The following is a 17,607-nucleotide window of genomic DNA, read 5'->3' on the forward strand; positions in this document are numbered from 1 at the left end:
TGCTTTACGGAGGGGAAAAAAAAAATCAATTTAGGACAATAACCTTGTAAGCCGTATTTTATTTGGGCCCTTAGAAGAAAATCAGATAACATTAAAAATGAATAAAAAAGAGATAATGGAAAATGTAAATTATAAAAAACATTGTATAAAAGCAACCGCTGTCAAATAATAAGAATGAAAATAAAAACAATTATAATAACAAAATAAATAAATAAAAATTTAAACAGTCTTTGATCTAAAGATAATAAAAAATGGTACCACTATAATCAAATCAGACCATGATCTAATATTAATATTAACAATATATGAGTTATAAAGATTTGAATATTTTAATATAATATAACAATCAAAATATAATATAATATTTAATATTAAGATTCAAAGATTCCAAAATAATATAATAAGGAGGATATAATAATAGATGAATAATATATAATCTCTAAATAATAATAACCAATGAATATATAAAAAAACTTATATAGATTAAAAATATCACAATATAATTATGAATATAGAGAACCCTAAGTATAAGAATCTATATAAAGGAAAGTAAATGTGGAACAGAGAAGGTAGTTAGAGAGATTTAAGAAAACTGTAAAAAAGAGGGATGGAGGAGGAAAAACTTGGAGATAATACAAGGAAAAGGTTTTGAATAGATGATGGCATGCAATAATCTTATATGATCACAGTTAATGCTTTGGTGTTGGCAATCCGTGGTTAATGTTTCTCATCTTCATTGAATTCTTGGAACTTGGAAGAGTTTTACGGTGGATACATACAAATTTTTTTGATAATTTGCTAAAGGGAATCATGAAGGTACACAATTTTGTCCTTAGATTTAAAACCTATGCATGATATTCTTGATGCCTTTTGTATGGGAAACAATATCTGCAGCTTTGATTTCAAACAGCACGTATGACCATCTACCCTAGCAATACTTGGTAAGGATTTTCTCTATCATTAAATATTTATCTAATTGGATTGATGGCTCTTATATTTACCTCTTATAAGAAATCATAACAATAAATTATTCCTCTAAAATTTCTATATCAAAAATCAATGAGTACATTTAGAGCATCAATTAGCAAATCGTGAGTGTACTAAATCACCACAGGTATATGGTTAATTCATGTTAACAATAAGTAACCCCTAGGCTTGTCCACCAATGTGTTCTCGATTGTCTCTAATTTTAAACTTTTTTGTGTGAGACTTCGAAAGTCCTCATAAGTTTATAATTAATTAATTTGTCATATATGATGATAAATTATTGCATATATATAATTTTATTGTATTTTTTATTTGTGATTTTTTAAATCCTCACATGTTTATAAGTCAATTCGTTAACCTACGTGGTGATAAATTATCATGAGTACATATTTCAAAATATTTAAAAATAAAATATTTTCCTAAAAAAATTATATTTGGAAGATGGATTCTGGGATACATGACATTTTCATAAATTTTATCAAAATATTTTCCCAAAATTGTTTCTCAAAATTTCGTTACAAATAAAGAAATGCAAACCAACATTAAAATTATTTTATAAAAAATTAATATTTTATATTTTCTTTAAAAAAATTCTCAATCAAGAGATGCACATTTTTACCTTAAACTATATGAATTTTGATTCCTTAAAAGGTTACCTAGGCCCTTGGTTTCATTCTAGGTCAAGTCTAATTTATAAATAAATAAAATTCTCTCTTTTATTTTTCTTTTTCATTTTATTTTTTTTGTTAAGGGTAATTAAGATATTTTTAAAGTCATTTAAATTTATATAGTTAACTTAAGATAACCATTCATGTAGATGGGTGTTGTGGGATGCTTAACATATTTTCTGCATACAATCGACTCTCATGTCCTTTTTGCTATATGCAAACCACACGTTAGAGAGGTTTTTAAAATTATTCTTTAAAATTTTGGTTGTGACTTCCAAATATTTTTATCCTATTTCCTCCTGGGAGATTCTGCACAACAAACCTTATTATGTCTGATAATGAGGATTGAATTTGTACATATCTTCTAGGTTGATTAAATTGTGCTTGCCTTTAAAGATGTGGAGAACTAATTAGTTATCCATATTAACAATCAAATATTGAATGCCTACAATATTAGAATTAGATGTTGAGAATTAAAACTCATTTGAAGTTAAACGTTTGGAAATTTATTAGATTTCGTTCTCTCGTGTTCCTCAAAACGGGATAGAGGATCAGAGGATTAATCGAATTTTCCGTTTATATGAGAAAGTTGCCTTACATAAAAAGTTTTCATTGATTTAATTCCTTGAATGGGTCTCTCTCTATCTCTCTCTCTCTCCAAGTTTATCTTTTTACATTTTTAGCTTATAAAATTATATCAACTCATCTATAAATTTATATTAGATATAAACTTAATTAAACTTGCAAGTTGATTCTCTTTGAGTTTTACATTTTTCATCTTTTAATTTAACTTATAAAATCATATCAACTTGCTAAAGAACTCATACTAAATTTAAACATGGTTAAACTCTTTAAACTCATTAATTTTTTACTGAATTAAACAAGTTAGGTATATATTATGTAAAATTAAATTATAATTATATTTTATATTTAAATTATTTAATCATATCTATTTATTAATAAGGGTAAAAGGTTTACAATTCAAGTTTCCATTCCCATTGTAAACTCTTGTGTGTGTGTGTGTGTGTGATATAGGATCTCTTTTGATTAACTCACAAAGCAAATAGGAAATCTATTACCATCTAAGAAAGTCATTTAACCAAAAGTTTGCACCCTATTCTTGAAAGGAATTGGCTTTCCTCCTCTGTCTATAGAGGAGTGCAGATGAGAGATTACTGTAAATCTGAGCTGTTAATTGAATTTAATAATTTAGGTTTGATTATTTTTTAAAATATAAATTTAATTTCAATGATTTAGATTTGTAGTAGAAAGATAGTGGAGATAAACTCACCCCATTTTTTTTTAATTCTTCAAATGAAAAGAAATTTCCTTGAAAAAATAAAATAAAAGAATAACCTACGAGTAACTAGCATAATCATAATTAAATTAGATAGAAACAATACGAGTTCGGTGGTTATTGAATCTCTGGTGAAGACATTATTTTTCAATTCATCTGAGAAAAGAAAGCTGATTAAAAAGACAGAAATATCCCTGATGGACCGCATAAGCTGACAAAAATACCAAATGCCGTTTCTGTGTCCAGCGAGTTTCTAGAAGTTCTTAGATGACTTATTAGAGAAGGCAAATGCATCGTTTCGTGAAGGGGATTACGATTCTTTTCAAGTGAAAATCCCAGTCACTCCTGCCATCGCAATGGGGTCCCACCCCACCTACAGGAGGGACAAGAATGGGTTCTCACCTGAAGGAAGGACACGGCTCCGTGCATTATCTGTTCCAGTCAATATAAAATGTAAATCTTGGCTAAATATATCCCGTTCGCTTAATATTTTTGCAAAATCCTATATTATATTAATTTTAATATATAAGAAATATTTCATGATGATTTAATTTATGCGTAACAAATAATTAATCATCAATGACAAATTTAAAAGGAAAAAGTTAAGATAATATTGAAATCTTAACTAGCTAGCTATTTTTTTATATTTTTAATTAAAAATATCTTATATTTAAAATGGAGGTAATAGGCTATATATAATATCTTTTTTCTCTATTATAGAGTGCTTTTTAAAATAATTTCTTGGTTCTTAATTAATATAAGTCACATATATAAAGGGTTATTAATTAGTTAACATTTTCTAATTTTACTCCTAGCTAATTACTAAAAGGAGAGTTTAATTTTAATTTAGCATTTCTATATAATTCATTGAATGTTATGTTTCTTTTCCTCTTTAGTAAGAAGAAAGCAGGGATATTTTTTAATTTTAAGAAAGATTAAACAAATTAATTTCTCTTCTTTGATTTTGGTGACGTGATTGAGAGTGATTTATAATAAGTACCCAAGTGATTAGATAAATCTTTTGCAGAGAATAAAATGTATACAGCCGCACAACAATTTCATGAACAATAAAATCTGCTCTCTTTCCAGTTTATTAGTTGGTGATCTTGTTTGAGTCAGTTATTTTATTTCGGTCACAAAATGGCCCATCAATGTATGAGACTGGGATAACTGTATATATAATATTAAGCGAGAAAAATGGGTGAGAATGGGAGAGAAAGAGTAGAGAAAGGGTTAGAAAGAGTAGTGAGAGAAAGGATGTGCTCAAAAGGGTAGAGGGAGGAGGAATTAGGAACTTTGGAAGAAAGCAAAGCAGCATTGGTGAAAGAATGCTCAGAGGTTAAGGAGGGCGTCGGCGTTGAAAGAGGAAGAAAAAGAAGGAAAAGCGAGGAAAAAGAAGAGGGGAAGAAAATGCAGTATCTTGTAGCCTCTCTTAATATGGTATGATCCGTAATACTATCACATGTGTGGGCCCGTGTAACCTAGTAACCCACACTATTAGAGCACGCTAGACAGAATCAACATGATGACATTGTTTCTTATGGAACTTTAATGGTTTGCAATCTCCAACATAAAAACTTTAATGGTTTGTACTAGGGCTGCACAAATACCGGACTGGACCGGGTTGGATGTCAACCCGAAGTCTAGTCTGAATGGAGACCGGGTTAGAATTTTCAGTCCAAAGACTGGTCTAGTCTTGTTGGACCCGGGACCTGGACCGGGTTGGACTTGGTCCACCGGGTTACTGGACCAGTCCAGTTTCTTGAATCCAACTCTCTCCAAAAAAAAAAGGCCCTCATATCCCCTTTCCTATTCACTTGTATCAATATTATAAGCTTATTACCGTTTGAGTTTCAAAGCAAGCACTATTTAATTACACATGATCCTTGTTATGAGATTAATTATGTTTCTTTTAGTTTTTTAGAGTATAAATAATCATCTTTCTCGCGTATTATATGAAGTACAAAAAAGGTGTCATACTATTCAATACCTATAAATATTACTACTGTTTTTTTTATTCTTGCAAGTGTCAAAGAGCTAGTTAGAGATTTGTGTTAATTATAAATGTAAGATTTCTATTTTTTTGTCTCTTGTATTTTATTTTTGTTTAAATTACCCTATAATCATATTTTCATGCGACATAAAGAAATGGAGAAATGACAAATGAGGCTATCAGACTTTAGAGTTCAGAGACCGAGTCTGAAGCATGCATGTGAGGTGTGAGGGTACTGTTACTGGGCTCAACTAAGTAAGATCTTTTTTTTTGTAAATAATATAGTTATTTAATATTTAATATTAAAAAAATAACCTGGACCGGGCCGGACTGATTGGTCCGAAAGAGCAGTCTCTAGTCTGGTCTGACCCGTATGTGCAGTCTGACCCGTTCAGTCCAATCTTTTGTTCGGGTTGAATTTTTCAAGACCGGGTTGGACCGGGTCAGACCAAACAGACCGGATTTGAGGTTTTTCTGCACAGCCCTAGTTTGTACTGATGAATTAGTAGTTGTTGTTCTTTCTTCTATATATAGTACCTTTAGTGGTTCCTATACCTCTCATGTCCCTTGAATTATATACAAGCGGTATTTAAATTCTTATTTTTGCAACTTTAGCATCAATAATATATTTAAAAGGATAACGTTAAGAAAATATTGAAATCTTAACTAGCTTTCTATTTTTTATTGTTTTTATTAAAAAATATCTTATATTTAAAATGGAGGTAATATGCTATATATAATATTTTTTGTCTAGAGCGCTTTTAAAAAGAATTTCTTGGTTCTTAATAAGAAAAAAGTTGGGAGATATTTTTAAATTTTAAGAAAGATTCAATTAAGGTAATCACTAATCACTCTCCTTTAATTTTGATGAGTGATTGAAAATTATTTTTAATAAGTACCCATGTGAGTAGATAAATCTTTTATAGGGATCATAAAATGCATACAGCCGCACAACAATTTCATGAACAATAAAATCTGCTGTTTCTGGTATATTGCTCGGTGCTCGTGGTGTTTGAATCAGTTGTTTATTTTGGTTAAAAAAAAGGCCCGTCAAATTCCTAGAGTTGGAATCAATACATGTGATTGGGATAGCTGAATGAGAAGAAATTAGCATATAAGGTTCGATATATTTTGAATTTATTGTGCCTACACAAAAAACTTACATGCATATATGTTTTCTGAGACTCATTTGCCCCTTGTTTGAAAAATAACATCATGCATGTTCATATATAAATCTTGTCATGTGATATATGGACATTTTATTGTGTGTAGGAAACTTGTATATTATTATTCAATTAAATCACACAAACTATATATAATGAATGGATATTATGTTATTAATGCATGGACCTTGTTATATTATATACGGATATTCTGTCATTCATACACCTATGGAACTTATACATTATTCAACTAAATCACATTGATTATGTATAATCAACAGACATTGTATTATTAATGTATAAATTTTATCATATTATATATGAATATTTTATTGTATATATACCTAAGAAACTTATACATTTCAAATGAGAGATAAATGAGTTTTTTCACCAAAAAATATATTTGCATATAAAGCTTTTGAGCTTGCAGAATCAATTTAAAATATATTGGGCTTTAGGCGTAAATTTCTATGGGTGAGAAAATGAGTGAGAGAAAGGGCAAGAAGAGTAGTGAGAGAAGGGGTGTGCTTGTTGTCCACTGCCAATGATGATAACGGAAAGGTCATATTTGGTACATTAGAATTTGGCCAAGGAAAAATGAAATTAGAATTGAAATCATACTTTTATTGCTTTCGCATGCATGAATCCAAATTCTTTATGAATTTTAATTCCACCAAAATACCCATAATCCAATTTCATTCATAGCATGATGGAATTGCCATTAGTCATGAATTTTTTTTGTTTTTATTTTAATTTTTACAATGGCATTTTGATCTTTATCTATTTTAAATACATATATTTATTAAAATTATATATGGATTCCATCTTCACACTAAACATACATCTACAACTCAATTTTATTCATACTAAACTAGGCCTAAAGGTAGGGTGAAGAGTTAGGAACCTAAGAACGAATGGGAGGCAGCATTTGTGAAGGAATGCTTTTGAATAAATATTTCATCTTTTTCTAGCCAAAAAAAGAAATCTCCTTTTATTCAATTAAAAAAAAATGACCCGTGATGAAAGTTGCCAGTTGTGTGTTTGTGAGAGAGAGAGAAAGAGGAGAGATGTGAAGTCGGAAGTGTGAACAGAGGTGGGTCGGTTTGTTTGTTTGTTCATGAAATGAAAACTTATTATTCAAATACTCAAGTGCCCATTTTGATGGCTCTTCCAACTCGACAAGCTAGTGTGTGCTATGGTCCCTGGTTTAACTTCCCTCTAACTTAACAAGTCACTAATTTCCCTCTAGTTTTGATCAGCTTCAAAAATTAATAATTTAATCCTTTGAGGTGTTCAGAGTTCTTTAACTTGTTTCGAAGCATTAAAAGTCCTTTACAACAACAACAACAACAACAACAACAACAACAACAACAACAACAACAACAACAACAACAACAACAACAGCCAAAAATACTAACAAGCCAATTCGAATAGTAAATTCACATCATAACTACTTGATTCACAATTCACGTTGTTGTTCTAGGATTCTTATATGAACAATGAAAATCATAACTTAATAATCTACAATAATTATATTGATTAACGAGTTTCTTTAGTTATTTTAAAGCTTGGTGTGTCAATAGGAAATGTATTGGACTGCAGACTTATCGTAGCCAGCCATCAATTAACACTGTTTATTTCATTTCAAAGACTGCTTCATGGTTTTTTTTTTTAAAAAAAGAAGACTATGCTTCATTGAGCTTTAAAAATTCAGCTTGTTTTCTAGGTCATTTCAATTTCTTCCCCTAAAGATCCGGAGAACAAATTAGCCATCCATCAATAATCAAATATTGAATCCTACATACACCAAGAACTAGAGGTTGAAAATTAAAGGGAAAATGATAATTAGGGATCTCATAAAAACATTAATGACAATTACAGATTTTGAATTATTAAAATCACAATAATAGACCATGGTTCTTACTTGCATTTAAAAAATACGAATAGTTAATTAGAAAATCTACTAAATACACTTTGGATTATTTATAACTTCAATTGGAAATTTACAAGAATCAGTTGTGAATCTTAATTTTTTTGCTATAAATATACAGATAAATCACATGAAAAATCAAATAAGTGTACATGGAATTATTTATAATGTTAATTGGGAATTTATAAGAGTGAGTTGTGCATTGCAAGCCAACCACTTATGATTCTTTTGCTATCAATATATTGATAAATTTATTGAAAATCTATCAAATACACTTGAGATTATTTGCAACGTTAGTTAGAAATCTATGAGAGTCACTTATAAATCACAAATCATTCACTTGTAATATTTTGCTATCACTTTGGAAATTAGCCAAAAAAAAATAAGTTAGAAATTTTTGTAGCATTAGTTGAAAATTTACTAAAATCCAATGTGAATCTCAAGTAAATTGACAAAAAGTTAACTTATTTTAAGTAAGTATTATGGTCTGTTATTGAAATTTTAATAATTTAAGATTTATAATTGTCATTAATGTTCTTATGGGATCCCAAATATAAGTGTCATTTTCCCAACATTAAATCTAATTTATACTTAAATGTTGGGAAATTTAGAGCATGCTTGATTTCTGTTTTTACTGTCATGTTCTTTTAATTAAAAATTTTCGTTTAAGTAAATAATTTGAATTTATCTATAGTTTGCATTTGATTGTCATTGCCCTATTTTCTTTGACATCTCTTTTGACTTTACGCCTCTTCCAAGGTTAAAGAGATTTGAAATCTTGAATGTCAAGAAATTATTAAGTAGTGTTGGCGTCAACCTTTACAAGATTCCCCAAGTTTTCAATTCCCAAAAAAAGCTCTTTTATATCATTAACTCTTTATCTTGGAATAAACAGAAAGTAGTGAACTTCGCTCGTTACATCTCTGTGTTAGAATATATAATATCCTCTCCTACTAACCATGAATAATTAAACTTGACATAGTACTTAAAGAAGATAAACCTATATAAAAGTATACCGTGATAGAAAAGCTTTAACACATTTCAAATATGTTAATCATAATAGAAAAGAATAAAACAACTAATCAAGTATTAAAGGTCTACTATAATTTGAAAAGAAAAAGATTTAGCATTTTAAATAAAACAAAAACACCATAGCATGGTATAAAAAAGCCTATCATGGTAATGAATGAACCGAGTAAATAAAAGTCTATCATAATAAAAAAAATTTGAACTATGATGGAAAAGTTTTAAATTGCACTTTAAGTGACAATGTTTGCTCATACTTTATCTTCAAACGGTCATTTCTTTAACTATCCTCCATTTTTCACTTGAGATCGAAGAAAAGGTGGGGAGAGAAATGAACACTTTGATGTATTTTGATCTTGTTATCTTGTGGTCTTAATGAATCAATTTCTATTAAAAAAATTACACTTTAATAATATATTTATAAAGTAAATGTGATACCCAAAACAAAAACAATCAACTCATCATTCCAAATTTTAAGTCAATGTTTAAATACTTTTAAAAAAAGTTAAATAAATTTAGGAAGCGCAATCACAAAGAAATCAGGATACAAATAATTTCAAAAGAATATAATTGTTGCATTTTCTGGGTTCCTTTATCTTTTTTTCAGAAACTTGTTTCTGGACAAAAATAAGTTACACCCTTTTTGAGTACAAATTTCTTGTTGCTTTATGAGTTGTATTGGAATTTTTGTTCCAAGATTGTCTGATTTTGATCTCCTCCTTGTTCGCCTTCATTATGTATTTTTTATATTCATATCTTTATTTTTGATCCTAAAACTATAATACACCATTAATTAATTGCTTCTTTCCTATACAACGCTTGTCTAAGTCACTCAACAGGCCACCAATGTAGCCTTTCCGCAAAACTCAATCATGTTGGCAAAAACAAATATATAAATTTTAGTAAAAAAGCTAGCTCACATATTATTATATTATAGTGATCTCAAATGCCCACTTCCATGTGGCCAAAAAAAAAATGCCTGGGCAAAAAAAAATGCCTATCTCCCAAATCCCCATATCAACATCATTTTTACTTAATATAGCATAAATAATGAGACTGGCCTCTGGCTTTAAGAGAGATCATATAGCATGCAATTCCGTTGGAGAAACTAGGAAGCCCAAAATCCTTTTAAGCAAAAATCTATTGAGCTTGCATTATGCTGTGCTAACTGAAAATGTGAGAATAAAGTTCAGCAATGGACAAATTTTTACTACTAAAAAAAAAAGATTCCATATAGCGGTTATATTTGTCAATAGATAACAGTTTTTAGTTGCTATATATTCTAGCATTATATAATCCAAAGGCAATTATATAGCAGCTCTTAACCACTATATAGTTGAGGTCTATGAAAGAAAGGGACGTAGCATCGGTGTAGGAATGCTTTTGAATAAATATTTCATCTTTTTCAAGCCAAAAAAAAAAAATCCCCTTTTATTAAAAAAAAATGATCCGTGAAAGTTGTCAGTTGTGTGAGAGAGAGAGGGGGGAGGTTTAGCTCAGGTGTGAAGTGAGAACAGAAGTTTGTTTGTGGGAGAATTTCAATCGAGGATCACAATATAACTTAATTATTCGTGGTTTCTCAGAAAATCTAAAATTTCAGTTTAATTTAGGAGGATTAAAGTAGAAATAATTTTAACAATAAAAAAAGTAAAGTACCCTTCACTTTTTTTATATAAAATTATTAGTTATTAATTTTCTTATTTTACATATTAATTTAACAATATCAGTTATAAATTACATCAGTTTGTCAAATAAGTAGCAACATTAGCTGTTAATTTGCAAACTTTATTTACTAATTTACTAACATCAGTTGTAATTTATAAGACTTGTCAGTAATTTATAACTGATATTAGTAAATTAACAAATAAAATTAGCAATTTAATAACTAATGTTACTGCTTGTAATTGAACAACTGATATCAAGTTTTGTATAATTATTGACATGTCAACTCATGTAATTTACAACTCATCTTGGTACATTAACAAATAAAGTGAGAAAATTAATAACTAATGATTGTGTATAATAAGTAAAGGATATTTTGGTCTTTTTACTATTGAAATTATTATCACTTCACTCCCCCAAAACTAAACTGAAGTTTTAGATTTTTTTTTAAATCCACTAGTAATTAAATCACATCCTTAGTCCTTAATTGAAACTGTCCCTTTATTTGTTTTTGAAATTAAAACTTATTAAATACTCAGGTGCCCATTTTGGCGGCTCTTCCAAACTTGACAAGCTAGTGCATGCTGTGGTCCCCCAGTTTAAATTCCCTCTAACTTAACAAGTCACTAATTTCCCTCTAATTTTGATCAGCTTCAAAAATTAATAATTTAATCTATCGAGGTGTTCTTTAACTTGTTTCGAAGCTTTAAAAGTCCTTTACATAATAATAGTAGTAATAGCAACAACAGCTTGATTCACAATTCACGTTGTTGTTCTAGGATTCTTATATGAACAGTGGAAATCGTAACTTAATCTACAACAATTGTATTAATTAACGCGTTTCTTAATTAAGTTATTTTAAAGCTTGTTGTGTCTGCAGGCTTATCACAGCCAGCCATCAATATAACACTGTTTGTTTTTCTAGGTTGATTTGACTTGCATGCCCCTAAGCATCCGGAGAACAAATTAGCTATCCACCAATAATCAAATATCGAATATAATCCCAACATAGACTAAGAACGAGAGGTTGAAAATTAAATCTAACTTATAGTAAAATTTTGGGAAATCTAGAGCATGCTTGGTTTTTTTTTAAATGTTGTGTTTTTAGGAAAATAAAAAATTTGTTTAAGTAAGTAATTTAAATTTGACTGTTTTTAAAAATGTTCTCATTTGTTTAAAAAACAAAAAAATAAAATATATTAGAGCTATTTTCATTTCATTTTTTTGTTTTCAAAGTACATTATATTTAGCTATTAGAAATTACTAGGTTGATCACTGTTATAAGTCATTACTAGTAATCACTGGAGACTATCACTATCAGTTGATTTTTAACTTTTACCATGTTTTCAATTTTAAAATTAACATAATTTATTTCAAATTAATGTAATAAAAATAAAAAATTTATTTTATTCTCAAAATATTCTATAAACTATATTATAAAATAGTATTTTGAAAATAAAAGTTGGAAACACAATTAAACAAGCTCTTAGATTTCGTGTTTTCCCATGTTCCTCAAAACGGGAGAGGATTAATCAAATTTTATGTTGTATAGAAAGCAGTATTGCATAATAAGTTTTGATTGATATAAGGAAAAATTATGTATAAATCTCATGCATAAAACTTATTTACAAATAAGTCCTACAAAATTTAGAAATCATAACCAAGTTTCTTAAGATCTAAGTGTAATTTAAAATTAGAGTGTAAAAACAATAATACCCTTATTAGTTTGGCTCTCCCAAGTACTTGATTGCAAAGATTTTTAAAATACTTTTTAAAATAAAAACATGCCCCATTTAACAATTAGCATCCATTCCATATAGCTAATTAATAACCTTTTTTGTTTTCTTTGTTATCAAATGCCAAAAGGACCCTCTTCCAACATTTTGGATGTATATTGTCATTTTTAAATATAAGTAAATCATATTTAAAATACATATATTTACATTTACTTAGCTCGTTAGCTAATTTAATATTATTTGAGGGTGAAGTTTGCATCTCGGCAAATAAGTTGAGTCTTAGTATTACATAATGTTTTCAACGAAATAAATTATTTGGGTAATTTTTCTTAAACCTGAAAAAGCACACCTTGCATCTCTTCTCTGTTCGCTCTCTCTTCCTTGTTGTACTTTCCTCTTTTATTCATTCTTAATCAATATTTTTCAGAATTAGACCAGATAATGAACCCAAAAAAATAGTTTACAATTCACATGATTTAATCGGATTGGATTAATAGTTAAACTGATGACATAATAATTAAATTAAAAATTATATATTTATATAATAATCTAAATATAAGAAATACATATGAAATTACTACTTAACTTAAAAATAAAATCAATATTTTGAGTTTATCATGACTTAACATGCCACATGATACAACATAATATTAAATGATTAAAAAAATTGTTATTTTTTAAAAAATGATTAACAAAAGAAAAAGAAAAAGCAAAAGCAAAAGGGTATTTTTTTTTAATAGTCTGGTTTTTAAAAATCAGACTTGATTCCCAATTTGATTTCAATTTTTGATCTGACCATCAATCCAAAGTAGCCCAATCCAGCCCAACTCTCCAGACAGTTTTTTTAGTTTGACTGAGCTATTAGCCTAATTAGTTCAACTGGTCCGATCATTTGGTTTAGTCTGATTTTTTAATTACTGTTCTTAATTAATAAGTGTGAAACTAAGTTGATGCTTTTAGATGTAGAAAGGGATAAGGTTTGTTCAAAGGAATTTTTGAATTTCCACGAGATCAATCCAAAGAAAATGTGCTTTACGGAAGGGGGGAGGGAATCAATTTAAAACAATAACCTCATTATGTCTGATAATAGGGATTGAATTTGTACATGTTTTCTAGGTTGATTTAAGTATGCTTGCCTTTAAAGATGTGGAGAACTAATTAATTAGTTATCCATAACGACAATCAAATATTGAATGCCTAAATATATACTAGAATTAGAGGTTGAAAATTAGATCTCATTTCAAGTCAAACGTTTGGAAATTTATTAGATATCATTGATCTCCTCCATTCCTCCAAACGGTATAGAGGATCAGAGGATTAATCAAATTTTCTGTTTGTATAAGAAAGTTGTCTTACATAAAAGTTTTCATTGATTTAATTCCTTGGATGGGTTATATATATATATATATATATATATATAGGAAATCTTTTACCATCTAAGAAAGTCATTTAACCAAAAGTAGTGCACCGTATTCTTGAAATTCTTCAAAAAGAAAAGAAAGACCTTGAAAAAATAAAGTAAATTAAAAGAATAAACTAGGAGAAATATCACTTGAGGACCATTGAAGGTATTTTATGTCGAGGAAGGATCTTAAGATTTTTATTTTTTTAATGCACTCACTTGGTCCTTAGCTGAAAATAATTTTTCTTTTGAGAGATGAGTTAATTGCCCCTCTTAATGAAAGAGAAACAACTAAACAAGAATTGGTTGTTAATGTCCAAATGTGTTATTATCAATCATGAATTGATTTTTGTCAAAACTTGGACAACTTATTATTTATTTAAGGTGATCACTTATTCTATTAAATCTATGCTGTCAATTTTTTAATTTTGTTAAAGTTTAAATGTATTGTTATCAATCACAAATTGATTATTATCAAAACTCAAATGACTTATTATTTATACAAGGTGAATAGTTGTTCCATTAAACCCATGCTGTCAATTTTTCAATTTTGTTAAATTCTAAGATGTTGTTGCTAATCAAGAATTAATTGTTGTTAAAACTCAAATGGCTTGTTGTTTATGCAAGGCAAATACTTGTTCCATTAAACCTATATTGTCAGTTTTTTAATCTTATTAAATTTTAAATGTAATGTTGTTATCAAAATTTAAATGACTTGTTATTTATATAAGATGAACACTTATTATTTTAAGTCATTTCCCTTAAAAACTTAGTTTCAACTAAAGGCTAAGGGAGTGTAGTAAAACAATCAGAATCATAAGGTTTTTCTCGATACAAAATACCTCCAGTAGGCAGTAGCCTTTTGGTGATATTTTCCCAATAAACTATAAGTAATTAATGTAATCATAGTTAAACAAGATAGAAATAGCACGAGTTAGGTGGTTATTGGATCTCTGATGAAGACATTACTTTTCGATTCATCTAGGAAACCTTACTCGATAATTGTTTTACACATTACCCATTTATTATTTGGTTTTTTTAATACAAGGCTAAAAAAATATGCAAGTAAATATTCAGTTTATGTTAGAGCAAATAATGCTTCTATACCCTAAGGGTAAATAACCAACAAAAATTATAGTATCTAAATTGTTGTTAGATGCATGATAAAGCAAGCCAATCAGCATATTTATTGACTTCTCTAAAAACATGATAAAAAATCACAACTCAATCTCTCATAACTAAATCTCTAATCCTATTTATAGTACAGGAGAGATGATGGTTCTTGTTGTAATCGTGTTAAATGAGCGTGAAAGCTTTAATTAAATAAGACTACACATTAACTTTAGTCAAAATTTTCATTGCAACAAAGGATAAGCCTTCCATAATACCCATAATAAGTTATATTGTAGTGGTGGGTTAGTAACCAAAATATCTAGAAAAATTCCTGATCCAATTTGCCTGATCATCACGAATGAGCTAGCCCTTCAAAGGTGCATGGTAGAGCCTAGAGCTATTGTTGTCTACTAAGTTATCAATATCTAGCCTAATCCAACTAGAATCAAGTGGGCGCCATTTTGCTTGAGCTCTATTAGCATCATTAGTTTCCTCACCAAGTCCTTCATATCAATAATATTCTCTTCTCACTCCCTTAAGAATGTTTTAGTAGTCGGTTTGATTAATTAAATCATTATTTAATTAATTATTCCATTAAGTGATTGTGTATATATATATAGACAATTACTTTCTATTATTAAATCCTTCAGTATTATTATAATTATGAACCTGACTATTAACAACTTAATAAATCTTATATTTCTAAATTACTTTCACTAGTATAAAATATAAAATTTATGGGGTACTTTTTATATCGGTTGGAAGGCAAACGGTATAAAAAATAAAGGCGGTGGCATTTTTGTAATTATATTAAATTATTTGACACTTTTTACACCAAGTGTCCCGACACCCGGTGTAAAAAGTGTTTTTAAAATTCCTCCTTCCTTTCTCCATTTTCATCAATTCCCTCTCCTCCTTTCTCGCGCCCTCCCCCTCATCTCCCCTTCATCCGTCCAGCCCCCTCCCCCTCATCTTCTCCCTCGCCGGCCCCCCTCCCCCCCGTCTGCCCAGCCCCCTCCCCCTCCCCACCATCCGTCGAGCCACCTCCCCTTCCCCTCCCCCTCCTCCCCTCGCCGCCCACTCCACTTTCTCCCTCGGTCGGCACGCCCAGCCCCCTCCCCCTCCCGCCTCCCCCTCCTCCCCTCGCCGCCCACTCCCCTTCCCCCTCGTCCCGCCTCCCCTCCTCCCCTCGCCGCCCACTCCCCTTCCCCCTCGTCCCGCCACCCCTCCCCCTCCTCCCCTTACCGCCCACACTCCCTCTCCGCCTCGGTCCGCCGAGCCCCCTCCCCCTCCCCCTCATCCCACCGCCCACTCCTCCTCTCCCTCGTCCCCTTGCCCACCCCCTTCCTCTCCCCCTCCCTCAGCCACCCCCCTTCCCCCGTCCCTCCCTCTTGCCCTTCCACCACTCCTTCTCCGTCCCTCTTAGTGTTGAGCCGTTGCTGCAGCTGCCGCTACTCAAGTATGTGTTGAATATAAATTTTTAAATTTTATAATGCTTAAATTTAGTTTTTAATGATATTGATTGTTGCTGGGAGTGCTGTTAGTGGCTTCATAAGGCCTCAGGTTGTTGCATGTGATCATTTATTTGGTTTAAAATTGTCAATTTTTTCTTTTAATTTTTTTTAAAAGTCTTGGGAGATCCAATTTTTAGGGAAGAAGATCCAATTTTCAAATCTTAATTTAATTAGGAACTTAGTTTCTTGAAATAGTTTGAAGGTAATAACATTAGTTATATTCTTTAGAAGGTGACACATGGATCGTAGTTGGATGAATGCTAGAAAAACGAGTGACGAGTATAATAATGGGGTGAAAGAATTTTTGAAATTTGCTAAGAAAAATGCTGTTGACAATAGTGAAAGGTTCTATTGTCCTTGTGTTAATTGTTTGAATGAGAGGAGATTAGGTGTTGTCGAAATAAGAGAGCACTTAGTTTGTGATGGGATTTGCAAAAATTATACAATATGGATTTGGCATGGTGAATGATTGGAAAATTATAGTAACACATCTCAATATGTGGGAGTTGATAATCTTGATGATGAAGTAGAAATGAATCAAGATTGATTAGAGGACATGATTCGTGATGTTGGGGAAGAGGCTTTTGAACGAGCACATGTGTATGATAACTTTTGCACTAACACAGAGAAGCCTCTATACCCAGGGTGCACTGATTTTAGTTTGTTATCTGGGGTGTTAAAACTAGTTACCTTAAAGGCAAGAGCTGGGTGGAGTGACTAAAGTTTCACATAGTTGTTAGAGTTATTTCAAATAATGTTTCCGAAAGGCAATGCACTACCAAATCATTATTATGATGCCAAGAAGATCTTGTGTCTAATGGGTATGAAGTATAAAAAAATACACGCATGTCCTAATGATTGTGTGTTATACAGAAAAGAGCTTGAAGGGAGGAGAAGCGTCCGAAATGTGAGGTACCACGATACAAAGAGAAGGGGGCTCCTACAAAGGTCTTATGGAATCTTCCAATTATACTAAGGTTCAAGCGTTTGTTTGCAAATACTAATGATGTAAAGAACTTAATGTGGCATGCAAATGAGAGGATATCTGATGGAAAACTTCAACATTCAGCCGAACCAATTTTGGATGATTGATTATGGTATCTTCCATTTATTATG

This window comes from Prosopis cineraria, unplaced genomic scaffold (genome assembly GCF_029017545.1).
Source record: "Prosopis cineraria cultivar Desert tree isolate PC_DT_omini unplaced genomic scaffold, ASM2901754v1 PC9, whole genome shotgun sequence".
Classification (NCBI taxonomy): domain Eukaryota; kingdom Viridiplantae; phylum Streptophyta; class Magnoliopsida; order Fabales; family Fabaceae; genus Prosopis; species Prosopis cineraria.